Source organism: Mauremys reevesii, linkage group 10 (genome assembly GCF_016161935.1).
Source record: "Mauremys reevesii isolate NIE-2019 linkage group 10, ASM1616193v1, whole genome shotgun sequence".
Taxonomy (NCBI): domain Eukaryota; kingdom Metazoa; phylum Chordata; order Testudines; family Geoemydidae; genus Mauremys; species Mauremys reevesii.
This window is the reverse complement of record NC_052632.1, coordinates 14,292,312-14,310,798: the sequence shown is the minus strand read 5'-3', so window position 1 is coordinate 14,310,798 and position 18,487 is coordinate 14,292,312. Positions and strand designations below refer to the sequence as shown.

Here is an 18,487-nt window from a genome sequence, read left to right as displayed (position 1 = left end):
ATTCCTATGCACAGAATTGTTAGGCCAGAATTGCTAACCCTACTTGGCAGTGCCTCTGTTATTTACAGTCTGACTTCAGATTACAGGGTAGGGGTGTGATTTCTGAAGACCGTGTCCCATGCTTGCGGGGCTCTGCCCTACCTGATGGTCTGATTTCCAAAGGCATTTTCTAAGTGAAAGCTTGGCTGACTGTTGGGTTAGGTATGGAGCTGGTGCTCGCTGCATTTTGTGGGGCAACAACCTTTTCAAGTGGCACAGGGAGAGAGGAAAGAGCAGTTCTGAATCATCTAGGGAGCGTCAGGGCTTCAGGGGACCAACTTGAGATTGCTATATGTATTTTGTCAACCCCTGGGGATCTGTCGAGCTGCAGGCCGCAAATTAAAGCTGTTAATCACCCCATAAGCAGTCAGAGATGCAGCCTTCTGTTTTCTAAAGCCGTGGAGTTTCGAAGCTGCAAGCTAGTAATAAATTATATTAAAAACCCCTCTCGTCTTAGATTGCCCTGGGAGGCTCATGGACCATCGCAGAGAGACCAGGGAGAGGGAGAGCAGGCTGCAAAGAGAAACTAAATAAAAGCAGAGTATGTGCCTTGGGTGTCTGAGCTTAGTTTGCTGAGGTCTGGTGACTCCAGTTTCACTGAAAGGGGGGAAAGGGTTGGACTTCAGCCCGCTGTGATGCTAAAAGCTGTCTGCAGCAGGAAGAGATGGGCACGTCTTTCCATCCGTGCTAAGCACCTGCGTTCTCAGTCCCCTGCCTGTCAGGCACACCTCACAGTGGGGTGTTCCCGGTCTCCATGGCAACTGGAGGCAGACCAGATCTTTGTTCTCAGCCTCGGCTCAGAGCTGCCCCTCAGGAAGGACTGTTGGAGCTCTGCCTCCACGCAGCTCGCTCCAGAGTTCCCTTTGCAGGGTTTCTGAAAGACTTTTAACTAAATGTCTCTCCCTTCGTTGGCTTTGAGGTTTGTCAGAACAAAAAGAATTCCATTTGGCTTTGAGGCAGATTTGAAGGACAGCAGCTCTCCCCAGGACCCAGCTCCTAGCTGGCAGGTGGGTGAGGTCCATGCCCAGGCAGGATGCATGGAAGCTGCCTTCCCTGAGGCCAGGCCAGAATCAGTGGCAAGTTTTTTCAGCGCCCCCATATGGGACTCCTATTCCCACAGATTGCCTTGCAAGCAGGAAAGTTTCATGGAACCGCCTGAATCCCCAGGGCAGGTGAGATCTGTGCCCTGCCAAAGCATCCCCTCTTCCCACAAGTTGTTTTAGCTGCAAGGCCTCAGCTGCCAGGAAAGATGGTAGCTGCTGCGACTTTTCTGCTCACCAATGAAGGTGTTTATCTTTAGCGGCTCCAGCTCACTCCTCATGCTGTGTGGTCAGGCCCCGCTCACTCTCAACTCAGCAGCAGGGAGCATGGGGTGAAGTGATTCAGATCCCCTTCCCTAGGAGATAGCCCTCCCTCCTTTCCCCTTCCTGCCTCTAGGGGTCCCACAGGAACTTATATCCTCTTTGGGGGGCCCATTAACAAAGCAGTCACTGAGGCTATATACAAAGTAATACATCCCTCCCTCCTTCCAGTGAGAATATCTTCAAACCGCTTCATCTCAGCCAGTGTTCCCTTTGAAACCTCTCTGCTCCTCTAAGTTCCAGCTTAGATTTCACATGAGGAAGAAGCCATTACTGCCTTTCCTGAGAGGTGGAAGACTCAGGCTGGGATTCTTTTGTGGGGAAAAAACATCAAGCCCCAAAAGCGTCGGGTGATTTTTTTGGATTTCCAAGTTTGGGCAAACCCTCCCTCTGTGACCTTAACGATGGGTCTTTATCTGTGAGTGACCCACTTACAAAAATGGGTGCTTGAGATAATCAGGGAAGGCTATTCAATAGAGCTCATTCGTTGTCCAAGGATCAAGTTTATCCTTTCCCCAAAGTGAATTAATATAAATCAACAATAGTAACAGCAAGTCTCTTTGTAGAATCTAAAGATGAAGGGTGCAGAAGTCCATTTCCTACACGTTAGAATGATAGAACCAGTTTCATGGAAAACATATTTTGGAAAAGGCATAAGATTCTTTGTTGTACAAAGAAATAATAGCACACAGCCCATTTTAGATCTTGGGTCTTCCATCATCCATGAGGAAATCAATATTCCATGCAGAAATACTGAAATCAGTCCTTGCAGCATTATCGCCTCCAAACTCCGCAATATGAAAACACACCTCCAGGAGATGTACTGAAGGTATGCACAGGGAGAGTCACCCAGGGATACTTTAGGTTCTGCTACCACAAGAAACATTTTCAATACAAAGCAGTGCCCTTTTGGACTCAGCTTCTAAATGGATATATAGCCCAATGTTTCATCAACCTTCCTTTCAAGTGAAAGGGATACATATCAACCCTAGTCTGGATGACCACCTTATGTTAGCAGTGTCTCCTGGGCCTTGTGTAAAAGCCTTCAGGCTTTGAGCGAACAGGTGGGAGGCCCAATTACAGCATACTCAGAGCTCCAGTAACTAAGTCATCATCAAAGATTAGAAGATCTTTATTTCAGAAGGGAGACGGAAGAAGATAGGCGAGGTGTGCTAATGTTTGGTGAACTAAGATAAAATCTCACTCAACTCCTGGGCTAGCTAGTTTCATGTGGATATCCAGCACAATTCTTTCTCTGCTTCCGGACAGCAATTGCAGTAAATCAGTATGTAAAGATCTTCATCCGAATCCACTACTTGAATTCACCAAGAGACGCTTTCTTAATATTTTTACAGCTGTCTGGTGTTGAGTCCAGAGAAGCTGGTGATCAGTACAGATACCAGAACCCATGTAGAGGGCACATATCTGAACTCCTGTCTGACTTGTGGAAGTGCGGGGAAGAGCTGAGATCCAAGGAGGAGACATGGAGTATAACTTGGCACAGAAACAAGGGAATGGAACCTAGACCATCTTGCTGTTTGGTGTATCAGAGGCCAGGCTGGAAGCCTGTTGATGGACCTATTTTAATTTTCTGAATGGACTTTGATGTAGAGGTACTACTATGTAAGAAAGAGACACTTGATAGCGGAAGCTGTGCTCCCCTTATCTCAGAGGTGGACTTATAAACAAAGCTTTTTATCTCCCTGCCCCCCTTAACCACTGAGAATTGTTCAGATACAATGTTTGGTAGAAAAGTGTTATGCAATAGAGTGACCCAGTAACCTTTAAGTTCCTTTTCAATCCTACATGGGTAAATAGAATCCTCTGTCTTCCCTAGGGATGGTTTTCTGCTTTGTTTGTCCCACTGTGAAGACTGTCGGACATGGAGGGAACCGAGAGGGAAAATTCACAATTTTTATTCCAAGACCCTTCATTGGAGGATTGCATTGTGCCCAGGTTTTTCTCTGGCTATTGCTCACTTGTTAGAGAAAGGGAAGGGGACGTTCCTTCCAGAAAACCCTGAGCTTCATGTCAAGGTTTTGCTGCAAATTGCTTGAGTGAAATAGCACTTTTAGAAAGACGTGATTTTTCAGCTTTGGCAGTTATCATTCTGGAGAGTCCTTTCCAAGGGACAGTCCTAAGCCCAGGCTCAACAAAGATAAGGTTGGCCTCCATTTGCCAGGGAGACCAAGAACACCCACTATGAAGACTTTCCAACATGGAGGATCCTAGAACTAAAATTCACAGGTAAGACAAATATTTTCCTTTCCCCCCTTGTACATGTCCAGGAGCCAATGGTCTCTGCTGGTCAGAACATGAGCTCTCGATTAGACCATGAAGAGCTCAGGGAGATGAGTACAGTTATTGTGAGATGCTTAAAGCGCAATCTTTGGAGCCTGATTTTTTGGGAGTGTTTTGCTGGGGAAGGTCCTGCACTGACACCCCAGCCACCTGGTCTCCTCCTGTACTTAAATTCATAGAGCAGGAGAAAGTAAAACCTCCATCGCAAACATGTCCTCAAGCTTGCCCAAAATGACCATTTCTAGGGGGAAGAAGGGAGACCAGTCTCCAGCGCTCATGCAGGCCTTAATCTCTCTGCTGACAATATTGACAAGGCTGCTGGTGGTGGCGATGGGTTAGGGCTGTAATCACACTTGAATTGGCTAATTTGGGAGACGGTACGCAGTGTGACAAGAGCTAATCCTTCACTCCTGGATCGGAGCGTGGTTCCATCCTGCTCCGCTGAGCTGGAAAGGATGAGATCTTGTTCATTACATTGGTGGAAACTAGGGTGACCAGACAGAAAGTGTGGAAAAATTTTCGACAGAGGGTGGGGGTAATAGAAGCCTATATAAGAAAAAGCCCCAAATATTGGGACTGTCCCTATAAAATCAGGACATCAGAAACAGAAACAGCCCAGGCCATCTGGTCCTGTGCCCTCAGTTCTGAGTATCTCTCTGCTCTGATTTGTCCCTTCTTTCCTGGGAAAGAGAGAAAACGAGGGTTGGCTCCCACTCAGCCCTATGGCCCCTCCTTCCCCAGTGTTCCCGTCAGCCAGGAACAGGACATGCCTTTGGATGTGCAAAAAGTCATGGCAAGCAATCCTTCACATTTTATTACATTAATCCTCCCATCCCAACCGGTTTGAAAACTGTCCAGGAGCGGGTCCATGAGTGGTAGATTTTGGCCCCAGCCCCATGTTCCCCTGTCCCATCCCTGCATTTATAGCCCCAACATTCCTGTGGTGTGAAATGCCAGTAGGGAACATGTATGGTGTAGGTAGGGTCTACAAGCCTCTTGTCGGCATCTTGGCTGGGCCTCAACTGTTTTGGTTTTTGGTATATTTAATGATGCTATATAAGGTCTCCTGTGCATTCCATTTTCCTTGCTGGAACAAAAGGTGGAGAGAGAGGGCTCTAGACTTCCTGGTAGTTTCTTTCTCGCTCAGTTTAAAGCACTCTGAATCTTATTTGTGTTGTAAGTTCTGCACCATCAGAAGCATGAGGAACTTTGTACGGGAATTTCTCTGACAGCTCACAGCATTTCTGAGCTCTGCCTGTTTCTTCCATAAGCTGTTGCATGCAGTCTGCAAAAGGAGCAGGCCGCATGTGCTGAGTAAAGCAAATTTCACTCCATGCAGCCAGGTGGCACAGTCGGCTAAGGGTTTAAAAGCCTGATTTAGGTCACCAGTGGCAAGCATTTACCTGGTCTCTCCAGTGTCTAGCAGATATTTTCGCCCACAGTATGAAACCATCCATATAACCTGACATGCCTCACTGGCTGTGCAGGACAGGTCTTGGACCAGCAGGGGTTGCTGTAGGTCTGTATTGAGGAGGATCCACAGGGATAGGAGGGAGAGTTAGGACATGCATAGCTGGGTGAGGTATTAGCAGAGAGGAACTGACTTAGAAATCTCTTCAATGGCTGGTGATGGGACACTAGATGGAGAGGGCTCTGAGTTACTACAGAGAATTATTTCCCAGGTGTCTGGCTGGTGGGTCTTGCCCACATGCTCAGGGTCTAACTCACTGGCATATTTGAAGTAGGAAAAGAATTTTCCCCTGGGTCAGATTGGCAGAGACCCTGGCAGATTTTTACCTTCCTCTACAGCGTGGGGCAGGGGTCACTTGCAGATTTAAACTAGTGTAAATTGTGGAGTCTCTATAACTTGAAGTCTTTAAATCATGATTTGAAGACTTCAGTAACTCAGCCAGGGGTTAGGGATGTATTACAGGGGTGGGTGAGGTTCTGTGGCCTGCAATGTATAGGAGGTCAGACTAGATCAGGGGTGGGCAATAATTTTCGCAAGGGGGCCACTCCACGAATTTTGATAAGTCATCATGGGCCGCACATTTCTACTATATTAATGGAGGGGGTGCGTATTCTGGGAGGGAGTTGGGTGCAGGAGGGAGCTCCGGGCTGGTGCAGACTGTTGGGGTACAGGAGGGGGTTCTGACATGGGGAGAGGGTTGGGGTACGGGAGGGGCTGTGAGGTGGAGGCTCTGGCCAGGAGGCGCTTACCACAGGCAGCCCCCAGCCGGCAGCACAGCAGGGCTCAGACAGGCTGACTGCATGCCATGGCTCCATGCCGCTCCCGGAAGCAGCTGCGGCCGGCTGCTGCTGACATGTCTCTGCATGTCCCTTGTGGGGAGCAGGGCAGCGGGTCTCCATGCGCTGCCTGCGCTTGCAAGCACCACCCCTGCAGTTCCCATTGGCTAGTTTCCAGCCAATGGGAGCTGTGAGGATGGTGCTGGGGGTGGAGGCAGTGCGTGGAGCCACCTCCCCCCACCAGGGGGGCACAGAGATATGCCAGCAGTAGCTGGCCACTTCTAGGAGTGGTGTGGGGCCATGGCAGGCAGGCAACCTGCATGAGCACCCAACTGCGCCACGGGACTTTTAGCAGCCCAGAAATCGTGAAGGGGCAGCCAAAGAGCCTGGCGGGCTGGACAGAAATGTTAGACGGGCCGGATCTGGCCTGCAGGCCGTATTTTGGCCACCCCTTGACTAGATGATCACGATGGTCCCTTCTGACCTTAAAGTCTATTAGTCTATATCTTCAAGTCACAAGAGAAACAAACACACTGAAAGTATCAAGGTCAGTGGGAGGCAATTGGAGCAGGAGGTTTCAGGGCAGGAGGATGTTTTGGATATGACTCTCCTGAGAGAGACATTTTTCTCTTTAAGAACTTGCAATGGTCTAGTTATTACTTAGTCCTGCCTTGAGTGCAGGGGACTGGTCTAGATGACCTATTGAGGTCCCTTCCAGCCCTACACTTCTATGATTCTATCTATAAAGCTCCACAATGGAAAACTGACTCCAGGTGGAGCCCAGCTGGGTTTCCCGTGCCACCCAGAAGTATCTTGTAAGACAGGTACAAAAGGATAGTTAATGAAATTAAAAGGGGACAAATTCCAAACAGATACAAGGAAAGACTTTTTTTCACACCGTGTGTGGTTAGACTGGAACTCCTTGCCCCAGGGAGCCATTTACAGCAGGAACTTAGCAAGATTCTAAAAGGGACTAAACTCTTATATAGATAATAAGAATAGCCAGAGTTGTTATGATTGACAACACATTTTGGAAGGGCTGTTAAACCTCATGCTTGTTGGCTTAAGCCCATCTCTAACTATTATCCCACATCTGCCCACTTCAGGGTTCTTACACCTTCCTATGAAGCATCCAGTACTGGCCACTGCCAGAGCCAGAATACAGGACTGGCTGGATTTCGGGTGTGATCCAGTCTGGCTGTTCCTACGTATCTGTCAGTAGCATCGGTGGTATTCCCATGATTGTGTGTGTGTGCGTGGCCTTGTAGCTCAGTGTACTCCCCGCCTGCCTTCTGCTCTCTCTCATTTATCAAAGTAATTACACACATTACATTTATCCTTTCAGGTTTTACCCTCCCAAATGTTATTCCTGAGCATTAAACCTGTGGGGGAAGTGAATTACCAGGGAAAGTAACTAGATATAATCCAAGTTTAATGGGCACATAGAAAAGCAAACCAGCTTGGGTAGGGCGGCTCAGGCAGCGTCCTGCATTTGCAGGCAAATAGGAATTTATCTTGATGTGTGTGTATATATCCAGCTTAGTGATCTGTGAGCTCTTCATAATTGGTTTGGTGCCCTGTCAGCAGTGCTCACTCGGCAGCGCTTTCCCCCGTCTCTGGTTAATATAATGGGTCACAAATCCCATTCGCTTTTGAATTCTGAGTAATCCTTTTGTTAATGTTGCCTATTGCTGTTTTGGAAGCGTTCGGGGAAATCTGAGCCATGTGCTAATCGTGAAATCTGGATCTGCACATTTGTAAGCCGCTGACCTGCCCTGGGCCGTTCTTCTGAATGACCAACGTATCCCATTAGCGCCCGACACCAGTGAGCCGTTCTGGAAAACAAATTGTTTTGCGATCCTTGGAATTAGCAACTTGAGAATGTTGGAGGAGCTTAGGAAAGCGATGGGGTGTGTTCAGGAGCAGACAGCCAACCGCTAAGGAGAGGTGCTGGTAAACCAATGGCCTGCTCTTGCAGACCCCAGTATCATGCAAGGGCTGCTGTGCTTCAGGGAGCAGTGTGAGTGACTCTCCCTCTCTGAGTCAGGGCCGACTCCAGTGCTTCACTTGTGCTAGGGGCTCTGTGTTGCATGAAGCAGCATGGATGACTGTAGAGGATGCTCTCCTTTCTGACTGAGCAGACTCTAGCATTGTGCTAAAAAGGGCTTGCTTCAGGGCGTGGTACTGGTGGTCCTTTTGAATCAGTTCTGACCCCGTGCCGAGTAAGGGGCCATGTGCTGGGGGAAACGATGTTAGTGACTCAGTAGTTGGTGCTGTCCTCTCTGAGTCAATGCGGATCCCCACCCCCGGCATGGTGCTGGGCTGCAGGGACTTTAGAAACCTCCTAGTAGTGACCATTCCCCCAGGCTGCCTGCCTTTCTACCCCCTTGATTTCATTGGCCTGGAAACAGGGTTCTTGTGGCTTCTGAGTCCATCTGCTGGTGACTGCTCTTTCCCACTGGCCTCCTAACCTCCTGGGTGTAGGGGAAATCCCAGCTGGCTGTAGTGGGGCTGATGGAGGTGCCATTCACTTTAAACGAGGGTGAATAAGCAGATGAGTTAAGAGGCTCCTAAGGAGAAATCAGCCCATGTTAATGCAAATGGTCCTAGTGGGGAGAGAGGGAGGGGAAACCGAACTGTTCTTCAGTCTCCTGAGCCGCCCACCTGGGCTTCTGTGGGAGATCCCAAACCCACCTGCACTCATCCAAGCGACTTGCTGGTTGCCTTGCTCAGTGGGACAAGGGAGGAAAGTTCTTGGTGTGCTTTTCCTGGTTCTGTGACTGTGCTTCCTGGCCCAGCCCAACACCCTGCAGCCTAGATACGTGCCCGTTCTACCATGTTAGATAGGACAGTCGAGGGCCATTGCAGAGACAAAGCTAGCTGATTACAGCTTGTTATGGGGCTGGCCTCTTTCTCCAGATCTGCCCCTCCCCTCCCCCATCAGCACTGCAATCCACTGATTGAGAAACACTGTATGGAGGGGTGGAGGTGGGCTCAGCAGGGTGTATCTTTACCATGCTCAGTCATCACGTTCGTTGAATTGACCCACCGTGATCTGGGCTGCTGCTTACCTAAGAAACACCTTCCCTCCTCTCATAGCCATGGCCCAGAGGGAGAGAAGCTCCTGCCAGAGCTTGCACTGGAGCTCTGAGACTGGGAAGCTGTGGTCCATGCTCTCTGGCTCAGATCTAATTTAAAAAGCAAATTTGGCTTCCTGTTCTAGCAGACGTTTGTTGACAGCGGTATGTAGGCCAACACCTTACTGTGCCACTAGGTGGCAGGCTCTGTCTGGGAAATCCCATCAGCTGCTCCCACACTGAGTTTTTCTTTAAGCTCTCCCAGGGCGTCAGCTCCATCAGTGGTAGCAGCAAGGGCGGGAGCAGTAGCCTGGACCAGCTGCCAGTGGGTATTACCACCCCGTGGTCCATCCCTGCTCAGAGTACGAGAGGCTTGTGCCAGAATGGCCCTGGGAAGGCTGGTGCAGAGGGAGTAGTGTAGCAGCTGGCCGCTCTGCCAAGCTGCCTGTGGCTCAGAAGGCCTGAGTGGCTCTATCCCTTGAGCACAGCGAGGAGAGAAGAGAGTGGCCAGGGGCAGGTCAGGTTGTGGGGCCAGGGAGGGCGCGTCTGAGAATGGAAGGGGCGGAGAGATAAGAGTGTGTGTGTGTGTGTATGGAGGCTGCACATGTTCATGGTGAAGTATGTATGTGTGTGTGTGTGGACATAGCGAGTGTGGTGACTGGTGGTTTTGCTAGAGGCAGACACAAGCCGTGAGACTGTCGGGCTCAAATTTCCGATGGGCCAAGTGGTAGATGTTTCCTCTGGCGAAGGTAGCAAATAGCTTCCCTCTAGCACTGTGTGAATTTGTCCCTGTGTTGTGGATGGGGTCGGAATGCCTTCAGTTACAGAGCTGTGAGGAAATGGAAGGACTCTATTCTAGGACCGAGAGGCTGGGTTGAGGACTCCAGCCCCAGGTCAAAGTAGCTCTAAGGCAGGGTCAAAGTAGCTCTAAGCTCGCAGGCTGGATCCGGCCTGTCTAACATTTCTGTCCGGCCTCCTCTGCCCCCTTGTGATCTCGAAGTCCGAGCCGCTTAAAGTCCCCCAGTGCAGCGGGGCACTCAGCCAGGCTGCCTGCCTGCTGTGGTTCCATGCCGCTCCCGGAAGCAGCCAGCTGCTGCTGGCACATCTCTGCATGCCCCTGGCAGGGGGAGGTAGCTCCACGTGCTGCCCCCGCCCCCAGCACCATTCTCACAGCTCCCATTGGCCGGAAACCAGCCAATGGGAACTGCAGGGGTGGTGCTTGTGAATGCAGGCAGCGCACGGAGAGGTGCTGCTCCCCTCCCCACAAGGTGTATGCAGAGATGTGCCAGCAGCATCTGGCCACAGCCGCATCCGGGAGTGGCGGGGGGCCACGGCATGCAGATAGCCTGCCTGAACCCTGCTGTGCTGCTGGCTAGGAGCCACCTGTGGTAAGCACCTCCCAGCCAGAGCCTGCACCTCCCAGCCCCTCCTGCACCTCAACTTCCTCCCAGACCCTGCACCCCCATCCCCAGCCCGGAGCCCTCTCCTGCACCAAACTCCCTCCCAGAGCCCACATCTCTCACCCTCTCCTGCACCCCAACATTCTGCACCAGCCTGGAGCTGCCTCCTGCACCCAAACTCCCTCCCAGATCCCGCACCCCCTCCATTAATATAGTAGAAATGGGTGGCCCATGACAACTTACCAAAATTCATGGAGTGGCCCCCCTGTGAAAATTATTGCCCACCCTTGCTCTAAACCATTTACAATGCTGCTTTGCCCCCTAATGCTCTCCCCCACCTCTCGGCATCCCTAGCAGAATTCATGAGCGTGGCAGGAACCAGCTCCACCCGCATCTCAGAGCACTGAAATCTCTGGAGGGGCGGGAGCCCTGGGCAGTGTGAGTCCCTTACGCAAGGGGTAGGGTCGCCTGGTAGCACAAGCCCAGGCCATGCCCATGGCTAACCCTCCAACAGGCCAAGCTCTCTGCATGTTTGTGTCTCTTCCCAAGGCAGGTGGGAGTGTGATACCGGACTGCCGTGGGCCAGGAGGAGGAGAGCTGCCTGCTATAGGAGGCTGTCACGGGAGTCTCTCAATCCCCAAATGCTTGGGACTGGCTCTTGAGTGGAAGGGTGTCAGCGTCCCAGCTGCAATTTAGCAGAGAATCCATTCACTTTAATTACCATCAGTTAACAACTGTGCATTAAAGTAACACTTGTGAAAGTAACAGGCCAACCCCAAAGTTGTCCCAGACCTGCGCCCCCTACAGCTCTGCTGCTGCCCCTCACTCCTGGCCTACAGCACCCCCAGCTATTCCAGGCTTGGGCTCTGCCTACACTGATCTGCCAAGACACCTCAATCCATTTCTGGGTCCCCCCACCACACACCTCGGCCCTGCAGAAACTTTACTGTCCTAGTCCTGGCTTCTCTCCCGTTCTCCCTAGAGCTCTGCCAATGCGCCTCCACTCCAACCTGCCATTCCCCTTGCTCCTCCACTCCTAGGCACCCACCCGCAGCTCTGCCCATGCACCCCAAACACCCCCCTGCTATTCGAGTCCTACCCTGGGCTGCATCCAGCTCTGCTTGTGCTTTGAGGCATCCTCTTTAATGATGGCTGCTGCCTTCCTTAGCAGAGCCAGGACACAGGCCAAGCTGTCTGTCCATCACTGTCAAAACGTGTGTCCAGCAGAGATTGTGCTGCTTCCAGTTAGTATCTCCTATCATGCCAGGTGGCCCCAGGCTGTCACTCTGCCCCCTGCCCTCATCAGAGCCATGCAGAGAACTTCCCCTGGGGGTGGGGTGTCTCTCCCCAATGGAAGCATGTCAATCAGAGCCCAAACAGCTGATTCTGGCAGAGAGTGTGAAAACTCTCCAGCAGCTCCATACATTATCAGGCTGTAAAGCCCCACTCACTCCCTCTCCTCCTGGGCTTGATGTGCCCTGCAGCATGTTCCAGATGGCCAGGAGGGGCGTAGGAGGTACCATCTCTGGCACTGACCCATGGGCTGCATCAGCCCTGCTGTGAGCTTATGGATACAACTAGATTGGAGGAGTGATGCCCCTGGAGCATTTAGCAACATTTCCATCTGTGCCCAGTGCAAGCAGCATTTGCTTCCAAGGTCTGCCCTAGGGCAGGGGAGAGAGGACCCTCCAGAAAGAGACTCTGGATGCAGAATATTGGAGGGTGGGGGCAGCCTGTGGGTCAGGAGTGAGGTGCATCAGCTGAGTCCTGGATGTATTTGTGCCATTGATCTCTAAGTTCCCATGCTTTATCCTAGAGATTCCCAGGGCATCTGTAGCCGGAAAGTTCAGGGTTCAAAGGTGAGAGCAGCTGGCAGAGCTGCTGGAGCAGGACTGGGGAAGGAGGGTCAAGACAGGCTGCCCTCCCGCCCCCCGTCAGTGTCCACTCCGATAGAAGCAGATTGCAGAGTGAAGTAGCTGTGAAGCTGCTGCAGCCTGTCCTGCCCCCACCCATTTGAGATGAGAGGCAAATTTCATGCCTCAGATGAAAAGGCCCTTCCCCAAATGCAACAGAAACATCCCCATTCCATGCAGGCCCTGCCGCTCCTCAGCTTGGAGGGAATAAGGATTGTCTGGCTTGGGCCTGTAGGGGGTGTTCGGCCAGACCTGGCCAGGGGTATGGGTGAAGGACCCCTGTGGCTGGACTCTTTCTTCTGGGACACTGCAGGCCACAGCCCTGCCTTGTGGGGGGAGTTTCACAGGCTTGATATAATCTCAGTTCAGATTAGAATGCCACTCCCTGTAGTCCTCTTGGGTTACTCAGAAAACTGCCATGAGTCTACATCGGCCTCCAGCTCCAAATCCCATCCCACCCCCACGGTCAGGGGGACCGTCACACTGGCCCTTGTGAGACTCTCCCAGGACGAGCCTTATCCAGCTCCCACTGCAGGCAGCAGAGTTTTGCTGTTGATTCAATAGGAGCTGGGGTGGGCCCTTGGAAGACAGCCTGTAGCTCAGCGGGACTCGATTGCTTCTGGAGGAACGTCGGTAAAATTGAGTGAGAGCTGCCTGGGAAACAAATACACTATAGACCAATATGTAACAACCAATTCCTCAAAAGGGCTCCAGAGGCGCTCCTGGCAGTGACTGGCCAGTAAACCTAATTTCAGGACCAGGCAAAGTGGTAGAAACTATAGTAAAGAACAGAATTATCAGCTACATAGATAAACACGATTTTGTTGAAACACAATTGTTCCCATTTGTAAAGGGAAGTTGTGTCACCAATCTATTAGAATTCTTTGAGGGAGTCAACAAGCGTGTGGATAAGGGTGAGCCAGTCAATATAAAGCGTACTTGGACTTTCAGAAAGCCTTTGACAAAGTCCCTCACCAAAGGCTCTTAAGGAAAGAGGATCTTCCTTAAGGATCCTCTTAAGGATCTTTTAACCAGTTACTGATAGGAAACAAAGGGTAGGAGTAAATGGCCAGTTTTCACAATAGAATGAGGTAAACAGGGTCCCCTAAGGATCTGTACTGGGACCTGGGCTGTTCAACGTGTTCATTAATGATCTAGAAACAGGAGTGAATGGTGAAGTGGCAAAGGTTGCAGACAATACAAAATTATTCAAGATAATTACGTCCAAAGCAGACTGCAAGGAGTTACAAGGGGATCTCACAAAACTGGGAGACTGGGCAACAAAATGGTAGATGACATTCAAAGTTGGTTACAGCAAAGTAACGAACATTGGAAAAAATAATTCCACCTACACATACACAAGGATGGGGTCTAAATTAGCTGTTACCATCCAAGAAAGAGATCTTGGAGTCACTGTGGCTAGTTCTCTAAAAATTTCTGCTAAATTCACAGCAACAGCCAAAAAGGCTAACCGTACGTTAGGAACTATTAGGAAAGGAAGACAAAATAATATAATACCACCTATAAATCAGTGGTGCACCTACACCTTGAATACTGTGTCCAGTTCTGGTTGCGCAATCTCAGAAAGGGTATAATGGAACTGGAAAAGATTTGGAGGCGGGGAACAGAGATGATCAAGGGAATCCATACAAGGAGAGACTCAAGAGAGTAGGGCTGTTCAATTTAGAAAAGAGACAACTAAGCGGGGATTTGATAGAGATCTATAAAATCAAGAATAGTATACAAAAAGTGAATAGAAAAGTGTTATTTACCCCTTCACACAATACAAAAGCAAGGGGTCGTGCTAAGCATTTAAGAGGCAGCAAGTTTAATGCAAACAAGAGGAAGTACTTTTTCACACAATGCACGACTTACCTGTGGCACTCATTGACATGGGATGTTGCAGTGACCAGAAGCATAACTGGGTTAAAAAAAACTGGATAAATTCATGGAGAATAGGTCTATTAATGGCTATTAGCCAGGATGATCAAGGATGCAACTCTAAACCTCTGACTACCAGAAGCCAGGAGTGTACCCTCTCCCTGAATCTCTCGCATGGGCTGCTATTGGAGACAGGATACTGGGCAACATGGACCAGGGTCTGACCTAGGAAGGCAGCTCTTATATTCTTAAAATCCCTTGGGACTCTCCTGGCACTCCTGTAGCTGAGCCCATAGCCATCAATGCGGTGTCCTCTAATGGAACTCTAGAAACCATCTGCCACATCCATGTCTGTATCATGCACATGGTGATGTACCCACGCACACCTGGCTGTGCTGTGTGCCTTACCTAGGCTTGGCTGCATCCATGTGCACCAGAAGGCCTGTAGCCACAGGCCCCAGGCTGTGTCACAGAGGCACCGTAGCCACTGGTATGCAAAGTAGCCAGCAGGCACTTGTGCTGTAGAATTGGCAAAGCCCCTGTGCCTTTGTAGATTCCCTGTAAGTACCTTCCAACAAAAAGGGGATTATCTGTAGCTTGTTAGAGTCCTTGCAGGGAGGGAGAATCAGGCTCTTTGCTCTGAAATGTTCTCTTCTCTGGGATTACAAGATAATGCATATGAAATGCCATTAGCTCAGCCAAGTTTATGGATTATTTGAAAATCAAATTCTTGTAATCTCATCCACCATCTGGCACCGGCGTAGCAGCCAGCCTGGGGCCCTGGCTGTCTGGGAGAGCCACGAGCACCACAACCAGTGATATGCTCCTGGGAGCTCCTCACAGCTCCCTCTGCCTGCGCCTGGGGCTCAGGGCCAGAGCCCAGTACGGGGGGCATTCTGGCTTTTCCCCAAGGCACTGTGGATCCAGCCAGAGGCCAAGGTTCTCTTTAGGCTCCCCCAGCCTGGCACACACACCTGGCAGCAGTAGCATGAAGTTTCGCTAGGCTCCCATCTACCCACAAGGAGACCCCCACCCCTCCGTGCCCCCTCGATTACTATGGTGAGGGCCAGGGCCTTATTCACACCTCCCGTTGCCATACCAGGTGGTTCCATCTTGCACCAGGGAGCGGAATGATCATCTTAATACCCCATCTTCCATCCCTGTCAGCTTCCACCTGAGGGCACAGGCACAGAGAGGGGAGGCGTGTGACAGGAGCGGGAGGGACAGAGGCTGGCTCCCCTGGTTCTCAGCTCTGAGCAGTCGTCACAGAACCCCCTTTTGCTCCCATGAGCGATGTGGCTGCAGGCATCTGGCGGTGGCAGCTGGTCCTGTTCCAGGGGCTGAACACCACCCCCTGGTGGACACATTCCAAAGACGCGGTATTAGAAGTCTCAGTTAAGGATGTATTGACATGCTGGGCATTTTCCTCCCCTTAAAGTTTCATTTAGGGCTGATGGAAGGTGCCGCTCTCAAATCCCCAGAGACCGAAGGGCTGTGTCTATCCACAGAAAGGAGACTCCCCTGACTCAGCCCTGCCCTGCAGCAGCCCCCTCTGGGGCCAGAGGAGAGTTGAGTCTCCTTGGCCTCTCCGCTCACACCACACCCTGGGGCCCAGGCAGTGCCAGGCCTGCCGGTGCTTTTAATTCCTTCCCTGGCTCCCTACAGGGATTTCTGATCAGGCAGCGGAGCAGGGCACAGGGCAGGGTTTGTTCTTCCTTGTAGCTCTCTGCTGCCTGAGCCCCTCCCAGATGAACTGGTATCATGGGGATGTGCCCAGTGGATGGGCACCCATGGTGCTCCCAATAGGGCTTTAAAGGGAGGGGCGCAGAGGGGCAAGTTCCCAAGATGAGAGGGAACTGACCTTGCATGGGCTTGTGTGTGAACAAACAGGCTGACAGCCTAGCAGGCTAGTAGGCTACCAGCAGGGCTGCACCAGGGAGCAGCTTCTTCCAAGTATGGAGCTCTACTCCACTGTATCTCTGTAGCCCATTGATTCAAAGTCATCAGCCAGAAGGGACTCTAGCCCCAGAGGAAGAAATGGAGGCCCCTGGCTGGTCCGCATGAATCCCCCAGGCAGCGTGACTGTTTCCTTTGCACTAGGATTTGCAATGATGTCCTGGATGGACAGAGTGGGCTGAGGGGTCAGGACTCACTGCAAAATGCTGATGCAGGGATTCTTTACAGGCGATTGAATTTCCTTATGAATATGAATCTGGAGCTGTCACAGTGAATCTGGGCTGCGTGCTGGGGCTGGAGGCTCCCGCTGTGACGAGGATCAGGGAGCCAGGGATAAACGAAATTGTTCGCTGTGTGTAATGCAAGTGGACATGAGCTCTCTGCATGGGGCAGAGCATTGGTGCCAACCCAGAAATGCATCTGTGCCATGGCCTGGGGCAGAGCAAGCAGCCTGAGTTCTCATGGCAGAAGCCTGGCTCCCCGGAGGCAGTCGCAGCCTGGCACTTCAGCTTCCCGGTGGGATCTTCATATCCAAAGGAATGGGCAGCATGTGAGGTGACCCAATAGGCAAAGGGATGGTGTCTCTGTGGCTGGGGCTTGAAGGCTCCAGCCGATGCCTGCCCCCGCCGTACCTGCTGTGCCAACAGTTGGCAACCCTTTGTGACATACCCAAATCCAGTCTCCCCATTTCGCTGAGTGTGTCAGATGCACCTACCAAATCAACTGTCCCACATGAATCCCCAGCCGGCCCCAGCCTTCTTCCCTGGGGGCAGTTCCAGCTAGGAGGAGCAGCGTGATCCTGCCCGTGTGAAGGAGGCTCGGTGGTGCTGAGAGTCTGACCCTCTGCTGGTGCCAGGACTTTCCCGTTCGTCTCTTGAGTGACAGGTAAACGGGGACATCTCGCCCCAGCTTCTGAGTCAAATTCTGTGTCTCACCTAAGCTTCTGGTGAGCTTGAGTCACACATGTTGTGTCTACTCTTCATACCCACACAACTCCACACCCCTCCACCATTGCATCCAGCTACGTAGTCTCCCCACATACACATGTACTCGTGCACTACTGGTACCCTCCCCTACAGAGACACTGTTGCACTCACCTTCACATCTTTGCCCACACCTCTACCAAGCCGGGCCTGGAGTCAGGGCACAGGAGCTGTGGGCCACCCAGCAATGGACCTGCTCAGGATGCTGGACCTGCTCAGTCCAGGCTGCCTCCCATCTTGGACACAAGCACTTTGAGCTGGTTGAGGTTTATCTGCTACTTCATCATACATGCACCCCACTCCCCTCCAGGCGCGCACCTGCCATTCCCACATAGAATCTCAGAATCTCAGGGTTGGAAGAGACCTCAGGAGGTCATCTAGTCCAACCCCTGCTCAAAGCAGGACCAACGCCAACTAAATCATCCCAGCCAGGGCTTTGTGAAGCTGGGCCTTACAAACCTCTAAGGATGGAGATTCCACCACCTCCCTAGGTAACCCATTCCAGTGCTTCACCACCCTCCTAGTGAAATAGTTTTTCCTAATATCCAACCTAGACCTCCCCCACTGCAACTTGAGACTATTACTCCTTGTTCTGTCATCTGCCACCACTGAGAACAGCCCAGCTCCATCCTCTTTGGAACCCCCCCTTCAGGTAGTTGAAGGCTGCTATCAAATCTCCCCTCACTCTTCTCTTCTGCAGACTAAATAAACCCAGTTCCCTCAGCCTCTCCTCATAAGTCATGTGCTCCAGCCCCCTAATCATTTTTGTTGCCCTCCGCTGGACTCCCTCCAATTTGTCCACATCCCCTCTGTAGTGGATGGCCCAAAAGTGGATGCAATACTCCAGACGTGGCCTCACCAGTGCCGAATAGAGGGGATCTCGATCTGCTGGCAGTACTCCTACTAATGTAGCCCAATATGCCATTAGCCTTGGCAACAAGGGCACACTGTTGACTCATATCCAACTTCTTGTCCACTGTAATCTCCAGGTCCTTTTCTGCAGAACTGCTGCTTAGCCAGTCAGTCCTCAGCCTGTAGCAGGGATTCTTCCATCCTAAGTGCAGGACTCTGCACTTGTCATTGTTGAACCTCATCAGATTTCTTTTGTCCCAGTCCTCCAATTTGTCTAGGTCACTCTGAACCCTATCCCTACCCTCCAGCGTATCTACCTCTCCCCCCAGCTTAGTGTCATCCGCAAACTTGCTGAAGGTGCAATCCATCCCACCATCCAGATCATTAATGAAGATGTTGAACAAAACCAGCCCCAGGACAGACCCCTGGGGCACCCCGCTTGATATTGGCTGCCAACTAGACATCGAGCCGTTGATC

The 18,487-nt window shown here is 51.3% G+C and overlaps 1 long non-coding RNA gene across 5 annotated transcripts in view; it reads left to right on the top strand.

Annotated features, from left to right (window-relative positions):
- Positions 1–862: 862 nt before the first annotated feature.
- Positions 863–18,487, top strand: part of LOC120372848 — an 82,948-nt gene continuing 65,323 nt past the window's right edge. For 3 of the 5 annotated variants that reach the window (XR_005585215.1, XR_005585214.1, XR_005585213.1), the window contains exons 1-2: positions 863–1,046; positions 3,238–3,647. This is a non-coding gene — a long non-coding RNA (uncharacterized LOC120372848). Of the gene's footprint in view, positions 1,047–3,237; positions 3,648–10,974; positions 11,059–18,487 lie in introns of those variants that run through there. The other 2 variants (XR_005585216.1, XR_005585217.1) reach the window with 2 other exon arrangements.